This window comes from Theropithecus gelada, chromosome 7a (genome assembly GCF_003255815.1).
Source record: "Theropithecus gelada isolate Dixy chromosome 7a, Tgel_1.0, whole genome shotgun sequence".
In the NCBI taxonomy this organism is placed as follows: Eukaryota; Metazoa; Chordata; class Mammalia; order Primates; family Cercopithecidae; genus Theropithecus; species Theropithecus gelada.
In genome coordinates, this window is record NC_037674.1 from 53,687,407 (window position 1) to 53,702,923 (window position 15,517).

The 15,517-nt window shown below is 51.9% G+C and overlaps 1 protein-coding gene across 11 annotated transcripts in view; it reads right to left on the bottom strand.

Annotated features, from left to right (window-relative positions):
- Positions 1-15,517, bottom strand: part of LINGO1 (leucine rich repeat and Ig domain containing 1) — a 207,255-nt gene that overhangs the window by 62,669 nt on the left and 129,069 nt on the right. For 8 of the 11 annotated variants that reach the window (XM_025390119.1, XM_025390116.1, XM_025390117.1 and 5 more), the window contains 2 exons: positions 14,969-15,150; positions 1,292-1,377 (listed from right to left, as the gene is read on the bottom strand). The gene's annotated coding sequence lies outside the window, so the exon portion shown is untranslated. The remainder of the gene's footprint in view (positions 1-1,291; positions 1,378-14,968; positions 15,151-15,517) is intronic. The other 3 variants (XM_025390125.1, XM_025390126.1, XM_025390124.1) reach the window with 2 other exon arrangements.

Below are 15,517 nucleotides of genomic sequence, written 5' to 3' on the forward strand. Positions count from 1 at the left end.
TCAGGGAGAAAATACCTTCTGTGACTCCCCAATATTAAAGGGTGCAGAAGTAAGCCATTCCAAGCCCTCCATAACTTGTCACTGCCTCATCCCTGGTACCCCCACCCCCACTCTGGCTCCCCAGAGTGCTCTGGGTTCCAAGCTCATGAAGCAATTTTCTATTCCTGGTTCCTTTCACAGCTCCATGCCTGTCTCTCAGCTCTGTTCGCAGGCACAAAGGCCCAACCCGCCCTGTCCCATGACCTCCTCAGCCTGGACTCTGCCGTCAGAGAGCCAGATGGGGGAAGACGAGGAACCCTGCAGCATGCCCAAAGATCAGGACGGCTGCCCCAGCCCCAGTGAGAGCCGCCAGGTCTCTGTCCTAGGGACAGCCTGCGGCAGCTGGGGGAGCAGGAAATGCCCCTTGATTATGGCCTGGGCAGGCTGGTTGCCCCTGGCTCCAGGACACCCGCAACAGCTGATCTGAGGAGGCCAGGGTGAGCCCAGCAAGGAGGTCTGGCCAGAGGAGGAGGGAGACTGGGGGTTCAGCCCCCCAACTTGGGTTGCCAGATTTGGCAAACAAAATTGTATGTGCCATGTAATATTTGAGATATATTTACACTGAAAAATTATTTGTTGTCTATCTGAAGTCCAAATTTAACTGGACATCAGTATTTTTTTCTGGCAACCCTACCTGCTACCCCATCCCATCCCTTGGGGGGATATGGCACCAGGCAGAAAGCCTTCACCTGGGATGTCCAGGAGTGGTGGAGAAATGACCTCTCTCAGGCCCACCACAGAGGGGGACTGAAAGTTGAGACAGGCTCATTCCGGGTGCTGAGGGATGTCCCACAGAGAGTTGGGAACTTCCAGAGTTAGCACCATCAGGCACTGCAGCGGCAGTGAAAAGCCAGGTGACAGCAAAGGGAGCTGAATAGCAAAACCTTCTGAGCCAAGGCACTCGGCGGGTGTGTGGCGCAAAACAGCCTGAGCAAACGCAGTGAGCACGGGACACAATGCTGGGGTTGCAGGGATGGCGTGTCCCAGTGCCTCTCAGCATCTCGGGGACACAGCCTGGTGACGAAGAATGGCTGAGGGGTGGCCTTCCTTCTCAGACATCAGGAACTCCTCCATAGGAGGCCCCTCTGCTGCTGGGGCCTTCAACTCTCACACTGTGTCCCCCACCAAGGCCCCTGGCAGGGGCTCATTCACTAAAGGCCAGCCTGAGTCGGGGGACCTGGTCCTCACCCCCAGAGCCTCCCACCCAGCACGGAAGCATGAGGCAGGGTGAGCCTGCCTCGCTCTCCCCTACCTGGGTCAGATGGCGCCGGGAGGCAAACAGACTGGCCTCTGGGGGCCTGGGGTACAGCAGCCTGTCCGTCGCGGTCCCAGCATGCACTGTGGGGGAAGAGCAAGGTTAGTGGGGCAAAGATGGGGCTTCCTGCTACCCCGGGTGAGGCCCACCTCAGCACAGCTCCCCACGGTGGATCCCCATTGCCCAGCCCAGTGGGGCTCAGGTGCTGCCTCCCAGCACAGCACATGCTCCTCAGTGCCATCCCTACCCACTCCCCAGCACCCTGGAGTGGCCAGCCCTTAACCGATCACACCCTCAGGAGCATGAACTCCCTGGCCTGGCATTCAAGGCCCCGTCTAAGCCTCTAACCTTCTCACTGTCTCTCCATATCCTCCAAAGGTCAGTCCCAACTCTGCAAGTTTTGTTCACGTGCACAGATACACAGACAGACAACCCCACCCCATTCTCTCTAAGACTCCCACTGCTACCAACAAATCTGTCCTCTGCCTCCTGGAAGCTTCACTTACATGTCCTCAGCCCCAGCACCCCTCAATATCCTCAGCAAGGTCCCCAAGGACCCCATCAGCCCCCCCAGCTCTCCCACCTCAGCCTGTGGTCTCTGGCAGCTGACCTCCCTTAGGAACACTCTCTCTGTGACTCCCCGATCCACCCTTCCTCATTCTTCACTGCACCCCCATCACTCATCCTAGACATGGCCACAGGTGCTATCTCCCTTCCTCCCACCTCCTGGACCATCCTGCCCACACCTGTGCTTCAATCACCCTCTGCCTATGCCCTCAGTGGCACCCACTATGCCCAGAGGAGGGTGAAGCCCCCTAACCTGGCCCACAGGGCACTGCCCAACCCAGCCCTGATCTGTGGGCCACCCTCACCTCCCCTCCAGGCCACACGGCAACCTGCCACCTCCTCAGAAAGCTCTCTGTGACCACCTCCTTTTCACAGTCTCCAAAGTCTTCCATAGGTCACCCTGGAGGAAGCCGTCCTCACTGTGTCGCACTGCCCTGACAGATTGACTTGTCATTTGGTTTTCCTTGTTTCAACAGTCCCACAGCAAACTTTTTCCATCAGGTTTATTGAGGTATAATTATCCTACAGTAAAACTGACCCTCTCTAGTGCACAGTCTATGAGTTTTGACAACTGCGTGCAGCTGTGTAACCACTATAGTCATCAAGGTACAGAACAATCCTGTCACCCCCAAATCCCTGCATGCTGTCTCTTTGTAGTCAACTCCTCCCAGCCCCTACCCCTGGCATCCACTGATCTGTTTTCTGTTCCTGTCGTTTCGCGTTTTCCAGAGTGTCATACAAATGGAGTCATCTAAACATAGCCCTCTGAGTCTGGTTTCGTTCATCCAGCATAATGCATTTCAGATTGATTAATATCTGTGTTGCCTCTTGAAACCAAATGTCTTTCTTTTTTGTTGCTGTGTAGTACTCCATTGTTTATCCATTCAGCAGCTGAAGGGCATTTGTGTCGTTTCCAGTTTTTGGAGACTATGAATAAAGCCACTATAAGTATTCACATACAGGTTTTTGTGTGAATGTAAGTTTTTATTCCTCTTGGTTAAGCACCTAAAGTAGGATTGCTGAGTTGTGTGGTAAGCCTATTTTTAACTTTATAAGAAACTGCCAAACTGTTTTCCAAGTTGGCTACACCATTTTGCATTCCCACTAGCAACCTAGGAGAGTTCCAGTGGCTTTGTACCCTTGCCAACACTTGGTATTAGCCATTTTCAAAGTCAATGTAATGATATGTAGTGGTATTGCATTGTGGGGTTTTTCGGGGGTTTTTTTTGTTTGTTTGTTTGTTTTGTTTTTCTTTGAGATGGAGTCTCGCTCTGTCGCCTAGGCTGGAGTGTAGTGGCGCAATCTCGGCTCACTGCAACTTCCACTTCCCTGGTGGGGAAGTGATTCTCCTGCCTCAGCTTCCTGAGTAGCTGTGATTACAGGCGCGCACCACCACACCCAGCTAATTTTTGTATTTTTAGTAGAGATGGGGTTTCACCATGTTGGCCAGGCTGGTCTTGAACTCCTCACCTCAGGTGATCCACCCGCCTCGGCCTCCCAAAGAGATGGGATTACAGGTGTGAGCTACCACGCCCGGCCTGCATTGTGGTTTTAATCTGCATTTCCTTAATGACTAATAATGATGAGCATCTATCTTTTCATGTGCCTGATTTATTTTTTTAGCGCCATCACTATTGGAGATAAACATCTTAATTATTTAAATTATTTACCTGTTTACTTTCCATCTCTTCCATTACATGTGAAAGCAGAGACCTTGGTGTTCATTCCCCCAATACCTAGAATAGCATCTGGTACTGGATAATGATAATGACAATGATGGTGGTGATGACTGTTGTGGAGGTGGTGATAGCTAACATTTATAGAGCCCTTAGCATTTGCCTAGCACCATTCTGAGTGCTTTACTCATAGTAACTCACTTAGTCCTCACAACTGCCCCAAAAGACAGAGATGCTATCAATATTCCCATTTTACAGAAGAGAGAACTAAGGTAGAGAGAGGCAACTAGCTCAAGGTCACACAGTTAATGAGGGGAGAGCCAGTCCTTGATCCCAGGTGTCCTGGAGTCAGAACACCTGACTAGGTCCTTGGCCAAACCCTACATGCAACACCCATGGAGGGATCCATTGTCCTTGTACACTCTGTATCTGGAAGCTCCCTGATTAGCTTCCCACTAGAATCCATCCTCTTCCTCACCTTCCGGACAGTATAGATGTGATCAGGATATTACACAGCCCATGGCAACCACTCGATATGCCCCAGGTGGAGAGAATAAAGAGGAGTCACGGCCTTGGCTCTTCTGAAACCTGGCTCTGAAAATGGTCCCATAACAGCCTTTGTACCAGAGAATTTTATTGCTCACTGAATGTCAGCACATTTCCTTGGCATTTCCTCAGCCCCTTTAGAGTTGTGCCATATGAGAAGTTCTGCCCAACGGGCTGTGAACAAAAGCGATGCGTGTCATTGCTGAGCCAAAGCATTTCAGAGCCCGTGCGAGACCTCATCATTGTCTCTTCTCTGCCATGGCGACTGGAAGTCACATGTTCTGGAAGGGGCTACAAGATGATGGAGCTCCTGGCAGCCTAGGTCCCTGAATTGTTGTGTGGACCAGAGCTCCACCACCCTGCCCACATCCCACACCGGGAATGGAGTGTGAGTTCATGTGGTAAACGGAGGAAGGAAGAGAGCCTTTGTTGCGTTAAATCGCTGAGAGTTCAGACAGTACCGGTTAGTGCGGCACAACCTTGCCTATCCTACAACATCCCCAGTGCCCCTTTGGGAGCAGGTCACCTTGCTGCATTTGTTGTTAGAACATGTTTGGATGACTTTATGAATGAGAGAACTAAGCCCCATTTGGGAGACTCTAAGTAACTAAAATTTCAGCGGGGGTAGAATAATCTCAGTTCCCAAGTTCAAGAGTTCCGTATCCACAAGGAAAAGGGAGATCTTCCAGGCCCTGCAATGGGCTCCACCAGAAGGACCTTCCCCACATGGAGAAGGGAGGTGTGAGCTGAGGCAGGTGGTGGCATCTCCATGAGAGTTGGGGCCTATGCCTACATTCGAGGGCCTGAACTTGACTTTAGGGCAAAGGCTGGGGCATCTTCAGAGCTCTATCCTTGACTTGGGTCTAGGACCAGCTCCCAGAAAGGTTCTGGGGCCTCCAAGTCATTTGTCCACAACTCAGGGAGATAAGGAAAACTCCACAAGGCCACAGTGCCTTGGAGCTGTAAGCTTAATTGCAGGTTTATATTTTGAACTTACTGGTGTTTTACTTTGGCAATTATCACCTTAAATGTTGTGTGCTCCTGTGGGACAACACGAGAAACAAGGAGAAGAGGCTACCCCTTAAGATAACAGGGGCACTAGCAGGCAACTCAAGGGAAAGCCCTTCCTGTTGATAAATGCCCCTGCGACTTCTCTCTTTCCCCAATAAGTAAGCCTTGGTGGCAGTGGAATCCACCTACAAGATCAACAGGTGTGACTGATCCAGTGCAACTGAAAACAAAGTCACACCAGGAAACCAGCAGTCTCTGCTCCATTCTTTGCCTTGAGCATCTATCTACTTGGGAGTTAATTTTGATGATGAGAAATTCAAAATCGTACATTTGGTCATTTCTCTGTGTGTGTGTGTGGTGTTTTTTGTTTATTTGTTTGTGCTTTTTTTTTTTTTTTTTTGTAAAGGAGACATGTTTAATTGGGTGCAGGCTGAGGTTTTCACCCTGCTTGGACACCTTGAGTCCACCATCATGGCTACAGCATTTGCTCAGATAGGCTTGAGATAAGGAACTGGTCAGGGATGCAAGGATGGCTCCTGGCTAGAGTGGAGTTGGCTGGGCTGGGGTCAGCTCAGACCCTCAGGTCCAAAGTCCACTGAGCATCTCACTCAGGGAGGAAGGGGTTGTAGGCTTCGACTTTATGGTCTGATTCACAGAGGCCCAGGCAATGTTGGGATGAATGCACAGGCTCTTGGAAAATGCCTGGCTAGAATCGCTTTGAAGGAGGAGTCCCTGAATGCAACATGAATCGTTTTCCCTTGAATGGTTTTTGCTGATTGATTGGGCTTTAGTTCACTGTCTGCCAAGGGTGTGGGGGGCTGAAAACAGAGGACAAAGGTTCAGAGGCAAATGGTGAAGGCAGTGCCTATGGGAATGCAGGAAGAGCTGGCACAGGAAAGAGGGGACAGGCGGAGGGAGGGTGGAGGGGAGGGGAGTGGAGGAGGGAAAGTGGCAGACACCCAGGTGAGGGGTGAACACCATTGCCACTGTGGTTGTCATAATCATCATGGTCCCCATAAATCGCACCCAGTGAGCCCCCTGGGCTAAGCGCTTTCCTTCTGCTAACTCATCTGCTTCCCACACATGCCCTCGAGGCGGGTACCTTGACCATCCTGGTTTCCAGGATGGGGAAGCTGAAGCATGGAAAGGTGAAATATCTTGAAAGGAATGGGGTCGTTTCAAACCCAGGTAGTCCAGCTCCAGCACTCATCCTTAAGAGTCCCTGATAAAACCGCGGTGGTGAGGTTGGAAATGAATGGAAGCTCCTCCTCAATGCCATTGGCAGAAATTCTGTCTGTGGGTGGTTAGATCCAAGATGGAGAAAAATTCCTGTTTCTGCCACTTACTGACTCTGTGACCTTCAGCAAATTACTTACCCTTTCTGGGACTGGTTCCCTATCTCTAATGCCATACTCATATGGCAGTAGAGATTAAAGTATGTGTGTGTGTGTGTAGTGTCTCGTACAGTACTTGGTAGAGAATAGGTACTTCACAAAAACCAGACGCCCACGGGGCCACAGTACAGAGGCACCAATCTCCAGAATTTCCAAGCATGTACATATGTGTGCATGTATGTGCTCCTATGTACATGTGGCCCTGCCAAGGTGATCACTCATGTGCACCTGCATGCAATTCCCTCCCTAGTCCTGTCCCCAACTCAGGGTGGTGGTGGCATCAGGTCTGTAGCCCCCCAAGCCAAACACCCAAGCATCACTCTAGAGTCCTCTCTTTCCCTCTCTCACCTCGCATCCTATCACCACAGTCAGCCAATTCCTGAATATTTCTCAAACTCATCTTCTCCCCAAGTCTTCCCACCCCCTTCTGGACACAAGGGTCTCAGCTGCTTCTTATCCTCCTGCCTGCAGTCCCCCAGTCACCCCCATCCACACAGTGGCAATCAGGACGGCCTTTCCCAGTCACAAATATGACCTCATCCCCGCTCCACTTAAAACCAGCCCAGCAAGCCTCGCCAGGCCAGACGCGAAACTCCGAAGCCCTGAGGAGCAGCCTGACAGATTTGACTAAATAAAGATCTAAAGCTTCTCTATGGCCAAAGATACCACAGACAAAGTTAAAAAAGACAAACAGCAGACTAGGGAAAATATTTCCAACACACAAAACAGACAAAAGTTTTTTAAATTCCTAATGCACTAAAAGCTCTTTTATATCAATAAGAAAAAGGCAAAAAGAAAAGAAAAATGGGCAAAGGATGTGAACAGTCCATTCACAGAGGAAGAAATACCCATGGGCAGAAACTGCACAAAAAGACACTCAGCCTCACTGGGGAGGAGCGGAGTGAGTGTGGAGACCATAGTGAGATAGTTTTCTAGATCGGCAGATATCTGAAAGATTGAGAATGTTCAATGCGGAGGACAGTGTGGGGAAATGGTCACTCTCGGATACCAAGGGGGCAGCGTCAGCTGGCCCAACCTTGGGAAGAGCAAGGTTGCTCTAAAAACGGAGCAGGCAGACCCTTCACCCTGGCCACTCTGCATCTAGAAATCTATCCTGCGGAAAAGCTACGGGTGTCAGCAAGATATATACAAGGATGTTCCCCGAAGCATTATTTGCAAGAGTGAAAAATGGAAGACAACCTAAATATCCATCAACCCAGGACTAGTTACATAAATTATGCTTTGTACAAACAATGGAATATTAGGCAACGATTAAAAAGAACACGGCAGATCTGGGTGCCGTGACATTGACTAATGCCCACAATATACTGCGAAGTGAAAAATGGAACTGGTGGAGTAATGTGCATAATATGATTCCGTTTCCTTTCTTAGTAATACACAATAAATATGTTTGCAACAGCACAGAAAATGTTCTGAAACATACCAGGCCAACAGCAGTGGGACATTGGCAGAGTGGGCTTTAAAAGCAAAGGGGGACTTTCCTATTTTACAGGACACACTTCCATATTGTTTCCATTTTATCATTGTGCTTAAGCAAATATTGCTTTTATGGTAAAAAAGAAAAAATTCCTCCTCCCATAACCCCTCACAGGCTGCAGGACAAAGTTCAAACTCCCTAGCGTGACACCCTAGGACCCTAAGGACACAGCCTCTGGGCACCCCCAGCTCTGGTCTCCCCTTTTCCAGTCTTACCTTAAATCCAGATGCTCCCAACTCCCTTACATGTCCCCCAAGCTGCCTCTAGGCCTTTGTCCTGGATGGGTCCCTCTTCCTGGAATGTCCTTTCCTGCCTTCTGTGCCTCACCTTTTAAGTAACTGCTCAGGTGTCACCCCTTCTGGAAACTCTCCCCAAACACTCCCCCACACTCCGCCTTCGTGGGCCCATTGCTCCTATAACATGTAACAGTGGTGATAGTCAACATTTAGGAAGTGCACACCATTCACTGAGGGCTGTGCAACGTGCCTTGCATTGTATTGACTCATTGAATCCTCCTAGCAACCCTCTGAGATAGGTTTATTATCATCTCATTTAACAGATGGGGAAACTGAGGTACAGAGCGGTTACATGACTTGCTCAAGCTCACACAGCCAGTAATTAGAAGGGGTAAGTGGACCTAGGCAGAGGATCCCATGCAGCCTTCTACTAGCGCTTAGGACATAGGGCTGGAAAACCCTGGTCCCTGTACCTGCCAGGCCCCAAGACTGGCCTGTGAGCCCAAAACTGGGATTTGCTTTCCCCGCAACCACTCCCCCACCCCTGCAGAACCTGGGCGCGGTGTAAGGTGCACCAGGGTCTGTTGGGGTCAGAAGCCAGCCTCCGTCCCCAGCCAGCCAGGACTAAATTAGGACCCTGAGGGCTGGTCTCCTGCGGAGGAGCAGGGCTGGGGGTGGGGACCAGCCCCAAAACAGCCAGCTGACCCGGGACTGCTAAGGAAAGGGATGGGTTTGTAGAGGTGCAGTCCCTCTCCAGGCAAGGACCCCAGTGACCTCCCATGCACCTACTGTGTGCCAGGCCCAGGGGTCAACTGGCCCAGGAAGCTAGGGCAAAGAGACTCCCCTGCCCTCCATGCAGCTGCCAAGTCAGACGCAGGGAGGCCAGGAGCCTAGAAGGGGCTGGGCAACAAGCTCAAGGCAGTGCCCAGGGAGGGCTCGGGGATCTGAGCGAGTGTGTACACTCTGGGTGAGTGTGCACAGGGTCTCCACGAAGGCAGTGGCACCTGGGTCCAGCCTAGAAGGATGGAGGGTGTGGGCAGACAGAGTGGGGGGAGGGAAGCTCCAGGGGCCAGAGGCAGCTTGAGCAAGGGCCTGGAGGGGGTGGCTGTGGGGAGTGGGGTTAAGAGTCATTGGTTGTGGCTGGAGCAAGGTGGGAGGCCGCAGGGGATGGGGTAGGTGGGCATGCTAGAGGCCTTTGGAGAAAGACGGAGGAGGAGCTGTGCCTCCAGCCCAGCAAGGAAGGCGTGAACTGTGGAGGAGGTAGCTTGCCCGAGATCTGAGGATCTGAGCTTGTCAGGCCAGCTCCGCCTTTGCAGTTAGCAGTTAGCAGTGTGGCTGTGGCCTACTTCCAGGACCTTGGCTCCCTCACCTGTGGACGGATAACCCAGCCTCACAGACTGCTGAGGGGACTAACTGAGACAGTGGTTTACAGCACCTGAAACCCAGGGAGGCAGTGGACATGTCTCAGGCATGGTGCTCCCTGGGGGGGGGGTCTGCCTGTGTACCAGTGAACTTGTGTGCATGCACGCCCTTGAAGGCCTCCAGGTATTCAAACACATAGAATCCTTGTTTAAAGTATAACTTTAGGCAGGGTGCAGTGGCTCACACCTGTAATCCTGACAGTTTGGGAGGCTGAGGCGGGAGGATCACTTGAGGCCAGGAGTTCGAGACCACCTGGGCAACATAATAAGACCCTATCTTAAAAAAAAAAAAAAAAAAGCCAGGAATGGTGGTGCACCTGTAGTCCCAGTTACTCGGGAGGCTAAAGTGGGAGAATAACTTGAGCCCAGGAGGTTGAAGCTTCCGTGAGCCATGATCGCAACACTGCTCTCCAGCCTAGGTGACAACACAGTGAGCCTCATTTTTAAAAAATAAATAAGTAAAAGTGTAAATTCAAGATAATGGGATTTCAGACTCTTCAATGCAGGAGGCAGAGCCCCATGATCCTGAGCAGGTCCCTACCCTCCCGGGGCCTGGGCTTCCCCAGGTGGGTGGTAGGCGGCTGTCTGGATGGCTTCTCCAGCCCAGCTATTTGGAATCAGCTGGAGCATGGCAGGAGGGGAATGGGTGTGAGTGCCTGGAAATCCACAGGGGTGGGACCCGGAGTGGGGAGGGGAGGGTGAAGGAGGCAGAAGATCCTCCTTCCTGGGCTAGTCCCAAGCCCTGAGTCTGTGGTCGGAGGCCTCAGCCTGATGTCCCGTCCCCCACCCAACTGAGGCCCTCCCCACTCCCCCTGCTCCGAGAACCTGAACTGTGCTGGAAGCCCTGCCCCAGCCCTGGATGCCAAGCTGACTGGCCCAGACTCCCCTGGCTGGCTCCCCTGCTCCCACTGATGCCCAGGCTATGTTCACCGAGGCGAGAGTGGAGGAGTCATAAAGAAGCCCCCAGCTCCTACTGCAAGTTCACCCCCAGCAATACCAGCGTGTAGGCCTGGGGGCAGGCAAGACTCGGGAGCATGCCCAGCCTTGCTATTTCAAGCCAAGAGGCATCAGGCAGTGCCTGTGTTTCTGTTTCTTCTTCCACGGAATGTATACACCTGCCTCCCTTGCAAGGTGTCATCATCAGCCCAGTGCCCCCACCATCAACCCTCTCACAGGTAAGTCCCTTGGTTCACCATGAGCTGAGGTGGTCTGGGGGGTCACAGTCAGTTATGCTGGGAGAACACTTACCCTAGACTCCCTAAACCGCCCATGGGCACCATCCTTGCCTCTTCGGGGACCCCATCGCAGCCCCCTCACTGGTCCCTGCCTCCAGCACCTCCATCTCCCACGTGTTGCCAGAGGAACACTCTGAATGCAGAGCCGTGTCCCTGCCAGTCCCCTGGGCCTCCCCCACCTCAGCTCTGATCACTTGGTGCTCTCATCACCTGTTTGCTTGTGCCCCCACTAGCCCTGTGAGCAGGGATTATAGCTGATTCATCTAGGCAATTCCAGAGCCTAGTGCAGGGCCTGGCACAGGAGTCTTGTCCAGAGAGAGCAGACTTGACAGTGGGAATGGACAAACAGGGCCATTTACCCCTACTACCCTGGCACCTGCTTCTCTATTGGCATATTCACAACAATGCTGAGCTCAGTGTGGGGCCAGGGTCAGGACTCGGTGTAGGACCAGGATCAAGGTTAAGTCTGTTCAGGATCAGGGCTTAGTGTGAGGCTAGGATCAAGGCTCAGTGTGTGGCTGGGGTCTAGGGCTCAGTGTAGGACCAGGACCAAGGTTCAGTCTGTTCAGGATCAGGGCTCAGTGTGAGGCTTGAATCAAGGCTCTGTGTGTGGCTGGGGTCAGGGCTTAGTGTAGGACCCGAATGAAGGTTCAGTTGATTCAGGATCAGGGCTCAGTGTGAGGCTGGAATCAAGGCTCAGTGTGCAACTGAGATCAGGGCTCATTGTAGAACCAGGATCAAGGTTCAATCTGTCCAGGACCAGGGTTTAGTGCGGGGCTGGGGTCAGGTCTTAATGAGGGACATTTTCTGTCCCCCACTGTGAAAAGCCCAGGACTCTCTACCACCTTACCCAGAGCTTTGAAAATAACATAACCTGCCCCCCAGGGGCCAGGGCCTGTCTCCTGAGCCCCTACTATGCGTGCCTTCTATCCTGGCTAGGCAAGTCCTATGCTCCACTCCAGGCAGCTATGCTGGGATTTCCAGATTCCCTCTGCCCTAGCAGAAGTGGCTCCACCAGGGAAGCTCTTCCTTGCCTCCCCACCTAGCCTTCAAAAACACAGAGAGGACAGTCAGCCTTCTAGCATGGATGCACTCCCAAGCCAAAGTGAAAAAGTGCTTTGTGGTTTTGTCAGATTTCCCAATTGTCCACCTACTGCCCCATTCGATTTGCTCAGGTGATCCAGTGCCAATGGAGGTAAATCCAGGTCTGGCTGAACAAGAAAGTGAAGGTGTTGGCTGGCACATGGCATTGAGATGCACAACCTAAAATACCTCCTCCTGTCACAGGGCCTGAAATCCCTTTTTTGAAAAAGAGAGAAGCAGAACAATGCTAGTCCTGACCTTTGGAAGGCATAGTGCACTGTCCTGGGGCCACGACCATCAGGCTTCAGTTTATCCTTGCGGACAGGCTCAGCCCAGTGGCTCCTTGCTTTTAAGCCACGCTTGCTGACTCTCCTGTCTGAGACCTCCATCCTGGTTCAGTTTTCAGCTCTCCGAGGGCATGGGCTGTTGGAACCCTGGCCCCGGGTGACCCAGGTTTGACCCAGGCCTACTCACTTACAAACCTCAGAAACAACGGCCAATTCAGAGACTGGCCTGGATGGGCATCAGAGCTGCGCTTGCCTCTGAAGACAGCAGGGCCAGGGCAGGAGGTGGCACCTGTCCCTGAGCCCCCCACACACCCAGCCAAGCCCCCCACTGTATCTGCTACTCTCAAGCAGAGGGTCAAGTTGGTCTGCTGGCAAGACACATGGCTCTCATTTTAATTAATTAAAGAAAAATCTAATCACTGCATTAAACTTCTCATTACTCCACTTGAATACCCGTTAAGTAAATGTAATTACCAGAGGATTGGGTTTCCCAGCCTCTTTCATTAGCTTCTGATAAGATGGGGAGAGGGAGGGAAGAGGGCGGGCAGCAGAACAATGCTAGTCCCGACCCTCGGAGGGCAGAGTGAGCACTGTACTGGGGTCACCGCGGCAGGCTTCAGTGTTCCTTGGGGACAGGCTAAGCCCTGGGCCTGGGGGAGATCCCCCAACCCGAGCTGCCCCCAGGAAGGCAAGGGCCCAGCATTTGGCTGCAGTCAGCACTGAATGCTTCGTTTCCCACCACTGTTGGTTATTTACACCCCATCTCCCTCCGAAAGAATTGGAGGCTGCTGAGAACAACAGAAGCAGCACATGCTGAAAAACAGAGGAAGAAAACAGGACAAAGCAACAATGAGAAAGAAGAAGCCAGAGACAAGGTTATTAAGCAACTGCATGCCACAGCATCCTGGGCACTTATCAGAAATGGGCCACAAACCGACTATGAGCTTCCTGGCAGTCAAGACAAAGACAGCAATGCACTTCGGTGCTGGGATGCAGTGACCAGCAGAGTATGCATGAGGAAATGCACACTGGGCCTTGGTCTTTCATCTGTGAAAAGGGTGGAGCTGGAAGATGGACTAATGCAGAAAACCACGGGCTGGGGGAACTGCAGGTGAAGGTTCAGAGGAGAGAAGAGGAATTACTAGAGGAGAAGCAGCACAGGTGGAGGGCAAGTGCAGAGCCTGGGTGTGGAAGAGGTTTCTCCAAAGGAGGGGCCAAGGTCCCATACCATCACCAGCCCCCTGTGGTAGAAGGCACCGGCACTCTGAGGCAGGAGGAGCAAAAACCAGAGGAGACAACACACTCAGGAGGCCCAGAACTGGCCAGGCTGGGACACAGGCTCCGCCTCCCTGCCCTAAAGGGTGGGCTGCCCAGACGCCCTCTATGGCCAGTGCATCACCCTGTTCCCCAGCTGCCCTGAGGGTGGACTGCTGCAGCTCAATGCTCCCCCTTTTCTAGAGAACTGCCCTCCACAAATGGGGGCCACCTCACCTGGGCAATCCAGGCCCTCCCATGGGTGGCTCACTGCCAATGACTGATTGATACAGGGGCCCAAAAGCCCGACCTCCTTGTGGGGGGTGGGAAGGGTAATTCTGTGGGTGAATTATGCTCCAGGATTCCCTGGACCAGCCCAAGGCCCAACTTTGCCTGTGCTATCATTCCTACCCCAATCTCTTCTCTTCCTCCCTTTCCCCGAGGCCCTGCCCTCAATACAGCTCGTGTACGCAAATCCTTGTCTCAGCTTTTGCCTGTAAGGATTCTGATCAACAATACACGCTGGCAGCTCCTTCCAAGTTCAAAAAAAGGAAAGAAACAAACAGAAAAACCAAACCGGCGATGTCCCAAACTTCCTGGAGAGGGAAGCAAGAAGGAGAAGGGAACAAGGATTTACTGAGAAACTGCCAGATGTCAGTCCTTTCTGTACATCATCTCAGGTAGTTCTCTCAGCACCCCTCCAGGTGAGGTTCATTATCAGGTGAGAAAACTGAAGCTCAGAGAGGCATAGAGATTTGTCCAAGGACACACAGCACGTCCACATCCATCTATGACACCATCTAGAATGATTATTTGTTATTTGCCTTCCCTAGTTGGGGAGGAGTCTCCCTTCTCCTGTCAGCAGGATCCCAAGATTCCTTTGGGAAACACTCATCCCTCATTCCTGGTCACATGGTTGGGGAAGGACAGACCGTGACCCCCAGCCCATCAGTGTTTCTAAGTCCTGTGGACTCAGTTAAAGGTTCAGAATGAGCTGAATGCTGCCAATAGGACCCTGAGATCAACTCGAGGACTTCTATTTGTTCTATCAGGGAAGATTTTGTCTCCACCCCCAACCCTAGATCTAAACCTAGAAGCATGTTACCCCAGAAACTGCTGCCAGGCATCTTTTGACTATGTCATGCCAAATGCCACTAAGCATGGAGCCATCATCAAGGAGAGGAATGAAGGAATACAAATAAAAACCAGGTTCTGGTTACACCATTTGAACCACTGGATCAAGCCCTGCCTGAAGCCCATATTACCACCAAACACTTTGGTTACATAAGCTGATAACTTCATTTTAATGAAATAGGGTTTGTTTTAGTTTTTGTTTTTTGCTACTTACAATCAAAGGGATCCTGACAGATACAGTGTGCAGAAAGGTATCCCTTTTGTTCTAGGGACCAAGAAGGCTTGGATATCCCCAGGAGCCAGGGAATGGGTAGAGGGGGGATGCCACCTACCCTGACTGCTGCTGTGTCCTGCTGGGTCCCAAAGCTTGAGGAGTCCCCTTGGCCCAGACTGTGGTCAGGAGTAGACTTGGGAGCTGGTCCAGGAGCTGGATAGAGTCGGAGCCCTGGAGATGCAGGCTGAAGGCTGTGTAGCCCCGCAGACTCAAGGTAGCCAGGTCATGGTCAGAAGATCCCTAGAAAAGAAGAGAAACAAGAGTGAGTGGTAGGGTTCACAAGGGGCCCGAGGGGTACAGGAGGTAGGACAGATGGTGGCCACACCTTGGTGAAGGTGAGACCAAAGGAAGATCCCTGGAAGCATCTCTAGACCAGCACTGTTCAACAGAACTTTCTACCATGATGACAATGTTCTGCCTCTGCACTGTCCAATACGGCAGCCACCGTCACATGTGGATATTGCGATGTGAATAGTGTGATTAAAAACTGATTTTTAATTTTGTTTTAATTTAATTAATTTACATTTAAATCTAAACAGCCACATGTAACCAGTGGCTACCACACTGGACAACACAGCTCTGGATCAACCCTTGCCTCCTGGCCACG